Source organism: Arvicola amphibius, chromosome 2 (assembly GCF_903992535.2).
Source record: "Arvicola amphibius chromosome 2, mArvAmp1.2, whole genome shotgun sequence".
Classification (NCBI taxonomy): Eukaryota; Metazoa; Chordata; class Mammalia; order Rodentia; family Cricetidae; genus Arvicola; species Arvicola amphibius.
Genome location: NC_052048.2, coordinates 115824892 through 115833400, shown reverse-complemented (window position 1 = coordinate 115833400; position 8509 = coordinate 115824892). Strand labels below are relative to the sequence as shown.

The window sequence follows — 8509 nt, the reverse complement described above, 5'->3', positions numbered from 1 at the left end:
AAACAACATCCAGCGGTGCAAAGTAATTTCTCGTGATCAGGTTCGGCAAAGTACGCTTCGGGTCTCCCGGCAGGCAGTTCCATTTCCAATCACCACTGTGCTGCAGCTTCATGGAAGAAACAGAATAAGAACCTGAATGACGGTCAGGCATACTCTGAAGTCAACCAGGGAAAGCACATGGAACTCAGTGTTAGACACAACTCTAATTCTCGAACGACCATGAGACCTCTGCACTGCTCTAGACTAACACATTGCGTTTTGGGAAGGGGAGGGGGCAAGGAGAAACAGTTTACTGTCATCTTAAGAAAGACAGGTGTTTTTCTCGTATACATAGAGCCAAATAAGCATAAGTAAACTCATGCTCGTTCAAGTCATAATAAAGACATACACTAAACCACACAATGCTAATTTCTGAAGTTCCTAACTAATACAATATCCTTCTTCAGGGGAGAAAGTAAGGGAGGGGAAAGAAGGTGTAGAAGGATTTCTCAGGTACCCACATCACCCACCTCTACTTGAGAGAGGGCAGAGAGAAGAAAAGTAGTTCTCTATTGTCTCCATGTATGAGCTCTTGAACAATGGGCCCAGCACTTGTACACAAGGTTACTTCTTTCTCCCCAGTTATTTCTCTTAATTCCACACTCCAGATAGGAGTTTCCAAAGGTACCTAAGATGCTGAGCCACGAAAGTACTCAGCAGGCTATTTTCTTACTTGAAATCCAGCAAAAGCCTCTTGATCTTCTCTGCCTCCGGAAGCCTTGTCCACAGTGCAAATAAACCACATCAGTATGAAGAATCTGACCTTAAAAGGAGGGTGGGAAGGTTGTAAAAAGACATCTGCAAACCGACTCATTACTGTTTCTATTAAACAAGTCCCAACTGAAAACCGAAACTGGCCTATCTTATAAAATGAGGGTCTGTGAGATTTCTCAGAAGGGAAGTATGATTGCCACCAAGCATGACACCCTCAGTTGGATCCTGGAACCCACACAGTGGAAGAAGAGAAATGATTACCTCAAGCTGACCTCTGACCTCCCATGAACAAATGTAAACACACACACCCACACAATTAAAACGTAAAAAAGATCACTACAATGCAGTCTGAATCTTTCATATTCTCTAGATCAGGCTCTCCTTACGGATTCAGAAAAAGCTGTTCCTTTCAAAGTAAAATAACTCCACTTTTCCACACAGAACCATTGGTAGTTGAATACTGTGTTAGGAAACCTACAGGAGAGATGGTTTTCAGTAACACCCAACATGCCACAGCTAAAGCTCACACTGTGCTGGACAGCTGCTACAGATCAGCTCGATTACACAAGTCTTTCTTTTCAGTGTCGATATGTAAACTTATTTATTCTTTTCTATTTCTTTGAGGCATATATTTAAGAACTTTGGGCTTTTTCTAGCTTGCATTATACACCAACTATTTATTTTTAAATAAAATTTTTAGTTGAGACAAAGTTCAGGCGTGATCACTAACACGATGGGGAATTAGTAAAAGAGTCACAGGATTAACCCTGAGAAAGTAGAGAGTAAGAAATGAGTGATGCTGTATTTAAAAAGTGAGAGAGAAAAGATACAGATGTAACCGGCACACAGAATAAATTTTTTTAAAAAAGACCTGATACCAATCAACACTAAGCAGGCTGAACTAGGAGACTGCCTCAAGCTCCAAGCCAAGCTACCCTCACCAAAAATAGTTAATGGGGAAAAAAGGGGGGAAGAAGGAAGTATAAACAGAAAGGATCATGAAATTTAAAATAAGATATTTATAAGAAAAATACTTCTAACAGTATCAATAAGGAAAAGGAGATAGAAATATATTACAAATGAAAAGCTACATTAACCAGGGCTGCAACAGTCTAAAAGAAATAAGACTCTGAGCAAGAACTTTACCAACACACACTGAGAAAACACTGTGTTTCAAATTCTAATTCTAAGAACAACTAACCACAATACTGAACATTATCTACCAATAGGTCCAGAAGAAGAAAAGCATGGACAAGTTGAGGTTATCTTTTTTAAAAAAAAGTGTATCTGACATTCCCAAAACAAAACAAAAACACCTAGCTGGGCCCAGAATCCCAGTACTCGCCGAAAGTTAAAGTTAAACAGGAAGAGCTCATCTGGGGCTACATAGTGAGTTAAGTTTAGCCAGAGCTACAGAGTAAAACCTGTTTCAAAAATAAATAAGGAAAACATCTAATACTATAATTTATCGCAGTGGTACAGTACCGGACAAGCATCTCAGTGGGTACAGGAACAACCTGATATTATCAACCCCTTCCCATATGGCAGAAAATAAATAGCATAATGACAACTATGGAAAGAAAAAGCAAAAACCCATGGCTGTATTTTTAACAAAAGGTAACAAACAATCCCACAAAAACAAAAGAAGCAGGTCGAATGACACAGCACGCTAAAAGACCTCTACGAGAGGCATCTGAGGGAGGGACAGAGCAGGAGAGCAACAGAGAGTGATGGCCCAAGGTGGACACCATCCTGGAGAGCACAAGAGTCAGAGAAGGAGCCCACAGTGGTACAGACCCACTAACATTCTGAAGACTCCTGGATTCCAGAAGCCAAGAGAAGAAGAAGTACCAGAGTGGACAAACGAAACAAAACAAACAAACAAACAGCTGGAACCTGATCTAAACCAAGCACGTCAAACACGGAATGCAAAGGACGCCGGTTAAAAAAGAGCAAGTAACCAAGAAACCCGTTCCAGAAACCATCAGGTCCAATCTCCGCCCTGGGCGACAGCTGGCTTTTCTAAGGACTTGGGCAAACAGAAAAGAAAGTTAGTTTGCTATTGTTGTTTTTCCAAGAAAAGCTAGTTCTCACCGGGAAGCCTGTCCTGACCCAGTTCACCTTCTTGGAAGTACCTGGAATGTAATTTGGTGTAAAACTATGCAAAACAAAAGGATAATGGACAAAGTACACATGATGGACAAATGTACACAGGAAGATTTTTATTTAAGACAGAAAATAAATTAAGTGTAGAACACTATGTGCCCACAAAACAGAGCAAGATATATGAAAATGAGATTTTAAAAAATAGTAGTATAGAAACTGTGAGTGTAATACACAGCAGCATCGTCTAGCCACATGAATGAATAACAGAATTAGTTTCGTATGGAAGAGAAAGCATGCTCTGGTCTCGGAAGCAGTGTGGGACACTATGGAGATGGGCAGCACGGGCCTGGGCAGGAGAAGAAAGCACTCCAGCAATGGAGACCCAGTCTAAGGACGCAGAGCAGACGGCCAGAGAAACAAGGAGATATCAAAGGCAACAAAATTAACAGCAAAGAAGCCTACCAGAGAATTATAATGTATAGCTACATACCAGGGAGAAATTCTAAAATTAAAATAAAAAACTAAATCAGTAGAAAAATAAGTAAAACAGTAAAAAACAGAAGGAAAAAACTGAGAGCTTTAGAATATACTGGCATCCAAAGTGGAATTCTTGCAGACCATGAAGACTGCTGAAACACTCCACACAAATCTTTCAAATCACAAAGAGAAATGTTAGCACCAAAAGGAAAAGGACATTACTTTTATTTTATTTATTATATTCATTATTCACTTATTATTTTCAAGGCAGGATGGGTTTCTTAGTAAATCCCCGGCTGTCTGGAACTCACTCTGTAGACCAGGCTGGCCTTGTGAACTCAAAGATCTGCCGTCTCTGCCTCCACTGGGCTAGGACATAATTTAAAGGGGGCACTTATAAGACTGGGCTCATTACAGGGGGTTAAAAGCTATCATGCAAAAAAGAAAAAAAGAAACAATATCTTTAAGTAACTACCAATTAATCAATTTACCCATAAAAAAAATCTTCAAAATTAAAGTAAAAGCAACTTTTACAGACAAAAACTAAGACAATTTTTCATCAACTAACTCACATCAAAAATGATACACAAGGAAGCCAAGGGTGTGGTGGTGCACACCTTTAATCCCGCACTCAGGAGGCAGAAGAAGAAGGATCTCTGTGAGTTCCAGGACAGCCAGGGATACACTATCGAAACTCTGTCTCAAAAAAGAAAGAAAAGGTAATAAACATAGAGGCTTTTCAGGCGATATGAAGATGTTCTCAAATGAGAGCACAGAAATGCAGAAAGCAAAGTTACGAAAGGGTAACTCCCACGGACAGGAAAAGACTATTCTCAGATGAAAAATGTCTGATAATATATTTTTATGCACACACATATTTAGAATACATCACAAAGAATTAAAGTTGGGTAACAGCTAAAACTGGGGTTATATATAGCTCAGTTGGGAGAATTGCTTGCCTCGCATGCCCTGGGTTTAAAGCCTAGTACCACATTGTAAGATATGACGCACATGTGTCTGTAATACCACACTCAGGAGGTAGAGGCGGAAGAATCATGAGGTTAGTATTCTCCTTAGCTACCTAGAAAGTTCAAGGCTAGCCTGGGCTATATGAACTGTGGTCTAGAGAAAAAAGAAGAAAAAGAAAAGAGAAGAAAAGAGGAGTTCAAGTCTGACTCTAGTTGATGCTCCATCTATTTCTCTCCACTGACACACAAAGAGAGGATAAATGCTGGTCCTTCTGTGTGAGAGTTCTGATCCAGAAATAAGGTAACTACTCTGACTAGCACAGCCCCCATGAGAAAACAATTTCTAAGCCTCAAAAAACAAACATTATGTCCAAATCTTCACGAAATCTATGAGTGAAACTTAGGATCACACCAACGACACTTAATACTTAAAGCTGAGAACTTACTAGTAGGAGAAATGATGGCTAGTTTTGCATCCATGTTTGTAACCAGGGATCTACTCCCATCAAGATGCGACCTGGAACAGGACTGTTAAAAGGAGCTGGCGGAGGTTCTGTCCAAACAACATCACGGATTGCTTCTCTGCGTCTGATGTCAGTTTGGCTCTTAGAAATTGCAGGGGACCGGGGGGAAATGACACAAAAATTACTTTAAGTTTCATCATTCATCCAAATTTTCTTTCCAGAAAAAGAGCACAATTTGTTTTTGTGCAGTTAATTCCTCAGAAGAACCATCCCCACTCCTGAGTTACACTGAGTCTACTTTTGCTAACCTGAGCAAAAATGACAGCAATAAATAATTTTGAAGCAAACTGTCTGAATACCTATTTCTCTAGCTGCAGGTATGTACAAGTCAGAAGTTAAGTATGTATGCATATACATGAGAGAACAGTCTGTAAAGATTTCAAATCGAATTAAAGCTCATCAGATGATAAAAATACAAACACCAAACAGCATGGCAAGGCCACAGGTAGCCTCCCACCAACTCATTTAGTTCAGTATTTTGACTTCAAGTCTCAATGTCATTGTCATTGTCTATATTCCTTTCCACATCCACCCCTTGTCGTTCAGACATGTGGCAATGCCATCGATCCTAACAGCTAGTAGAACCATGCCTCTTGCAACAATGCCTCTATTTTATCAACAAGCTCTGCTGGATGAAAACAAAGCCTATGATGGGCTAAACGGCAGCTGGAAACCTGAAGCTCTCAATGCATCACCTCTTGAAATTCATAATTATCAAATATTTCTTCTCTACTGGATCAAATAAGAAATAAATGTCACTGGCGACAAGAAACTACTCAGTTTTCTTGTGGCCAACGACATTTTCAAAGTGTGGGTTTTGTGTCTACGTGGGGAGGGATTAACTACACATGTAAAGATGCACACTGCTACTGTTTGTTTCTCTGGCTTAATTCTGTTTGTAAGATTTTCTCTCATCTTCTCTAACATTTCACTGTAATTATTTTACTTCTGCAAAACAAGATTAAAAAATATCATTACAATTATTCTAAGTTTTCATTTTGAACTTCATTTCTTGTGAAATCACTGACTGGCAGACTTTGGTTTAAGTGATATAAACCTGAAGGGCCACACGCCTGCCCTGAAGATCATCACATGATGGAAGAAGCAGAATAATAACAGGACAGACGAAAACAATGAGATGCTAAGCTTAGTAGGAACCTATGCCAGGAGCAGCTCAGGTGAATGAGAGCTACGCAAATAAAGGTGGGGATGTGGAGACACCACATACAAATAAAGTGGCATAGAAGTTTCACAGTTCTTTGAAGAAAAATAAAGTAATTTCACATGCCTAAGAGAAAAAGAAATAACAAAGACATAGCAACTGAAGAGACAAGATAAACCCTTGGCAAAAAGTCACTAGGCTCTTCTAAGAGCCTCAAGTTTACCCTGGACACACGGGTCACAGGGAGGACTTTCCGTAGACTACTGTGAAGAAACAAGACGGGATTCTTCAATGGTATGTGCGGCAGCGAGATGGCTTATAGGCAAAGTAGCTGCCAAGCAGCCATGAGGTCTGGGCTCGGTCCTCGGCACCAACATAAAAAGCCAGGCTGTTGGGCTGAAGGCATATACCTGCAACCATGGCCAAGAACAGAAAATAAAATATTAATAAAAAACAAAACAAACAAAAAACCAAGAACCAGAGAAATCAACTTTTCTACTTTAGGATAAATTTCTTCTGATTGAAGGAAGCAAAATATTTTTCTTCAAAGCAACATAAAAGCCATCTTTATGCTCCCTCCTCTGCTGCTGTTACGGTATCTCTAGGAGACCCAGCTCTGTCAACGTCTACACTCTAACTAGGAACTGAAAGAAACTATATTGCTCTACCACAGGCCTTTTAGAAGAGGAACATGCTCTTGCTTACCCACCAATGCAAATCAAAAAAGGGACTGTGTCCTACAGAATTCCATACCACACTGCTTCAAATTATTCAAAGCAAAATGTCAAAATACCACCGGAGATGCTGAATGACATATGAAAAAAAGGAAAGAAAAAGAAGTGCCACACTGAAATTTTACCTAAGATTATTTTTCCCTTCAAAACAGAATGAATGCCGTTCAATAGTCAGAATACTTGATACACAAGAGTTGGGAATCCTAGCACCCCACATAAACAGCCAGGTGTCTTACAATGCTTCACCCCAGCTCCAAGCATGTGTAGACAGTATATCGCTAAGGCTTGTTGACTTCCGACCAGCTCATCCACAAGCCCCAGGTTCATGGTAAAGATCTCCACCTCAAAGGAGCATGTGCTGGTCATAGAGACACCTACCACCTTCTTCTTGCCACTGCACACAAGCACCATCAGTGTACATGTACATACAACCTCACACACACAGACACACAGACCAAAAAATAGATAACTGAATAATAGTAAAGAACAGATCCTTTAAAGTTTATGCCACAGCACGAAAGCAAGAGACATTACATCACACAGATGATGCAGAGTTCCAAACAGAAACAGTATCTTTAGGGGCCACCTAGGATAAAGGATAAAGCAAAGCAGGGTGGCAAACTGACCAGTGGAGTCCTCATCTTTATAATGTCATTCCCTGTCTGGATAATCTGAACTCAAAGACCAAACATACCAAGGTGGGGGACAGAATATATCAGTCGTCTAGAAATCCCAGTGAGCTTGACCGGACAGCTGCAATACCACCATCCCAGGGAGCTTGGTTGAAGCTTCAAGGAAGTAAAGATGCTGGATACTTGCCGAGCCCTGATGCAAAGGGAGGAGCTTGATCCTGCATCAACCTGATGTACCAAGCTTTGTCAAACCCACGGGAGGCCTGCCCCTTCCTGAATGCAGAGGAGGAGGATAAAAGGGGAGGGGCAGGTGGAGGGGGAGAGACTGGGGACAGATAGGACACTACATGGGGATGAGGGGAGGAGGGAGAGGGGGGTAGTGATCGGTATGTAAAATAAATGGGAAAAAAGTGCTACTTAAATAATTCTTTTTAAAAAAAGTGAGGATAAGGATGCACTGAAGGACTGCATGAAACATGCAGGTCTGGACTTAACTACCAGACAACAGCTAGAAAAAAAATCAAGAGAGAAAGTGAGACTCTTCCATCTTCTCAGCTAATGGCAATTCTGGCACCTCATAGGACTCCTATGAGCCCCCTGGGTTTCCTTCAATCACCTTCTCAGTGCTTGTCATTGCTCATCCAGACAATTCCCACTGGAGATGAACACACATAATTGCTTTCACTCCTCACAGCAAGTAAGATCATCTCGCCTTGCACAAGTTCCTTATTGCGTCTTGGCTCTATGACCGTCAGAAAATGATTCCAAGTAACCTCTCCATTAACTTCTCGGTTTGTTTTTCCCCAAGCCAGATCTCTAATCAATAAAATCATGTTCGGTTTGGTTGCCAAACTGCAACATTTGGCAAAGCAGACTTGGAGGGGTGGACTTGGGTTTCGGACTAAAAAGAGTCTCACGATAAAGAAGGGGTGCTGTGAGATTATGCATAAGAATGGAATCTAGAGATCAGAACCAAGGCTCACCGGAAGACCTCGTCTGACTAAGTTCTTTGGCTTAGTTCTACTCACCAACATTACTCCACACTCTATGAAGACCCCACCCCTAATGGTAAACAGTACAACAAAATTAAACAGGATAACCTACTGAACTCTCTACAGAGGAGAGGAACAATAAGGCGTTTAAAAGGAGTCAT

The 8509-nt window shown here is 40.7% G+C and overlaps 1 long non-coding RNA gene across 1 annotated transcript; it reads right to left on the bottom strand.

Annotated features, from left to right (window-relative positions):
• Positions 1–4905, bottom strand: LOC119806864. Its single transcript, XR_005284277.1, has 3 exons — positions 4751–4905; positions 713–802; positions 1–106 (listed from the first exon to the last, which is right to left on the bottom strand). It is a non-coding gene; the product is annotated as an uncharacterized LOC119806864 (long non-coding RNA).
• Positions 4906–8509: the final 3604 nt, after the last annotated feature.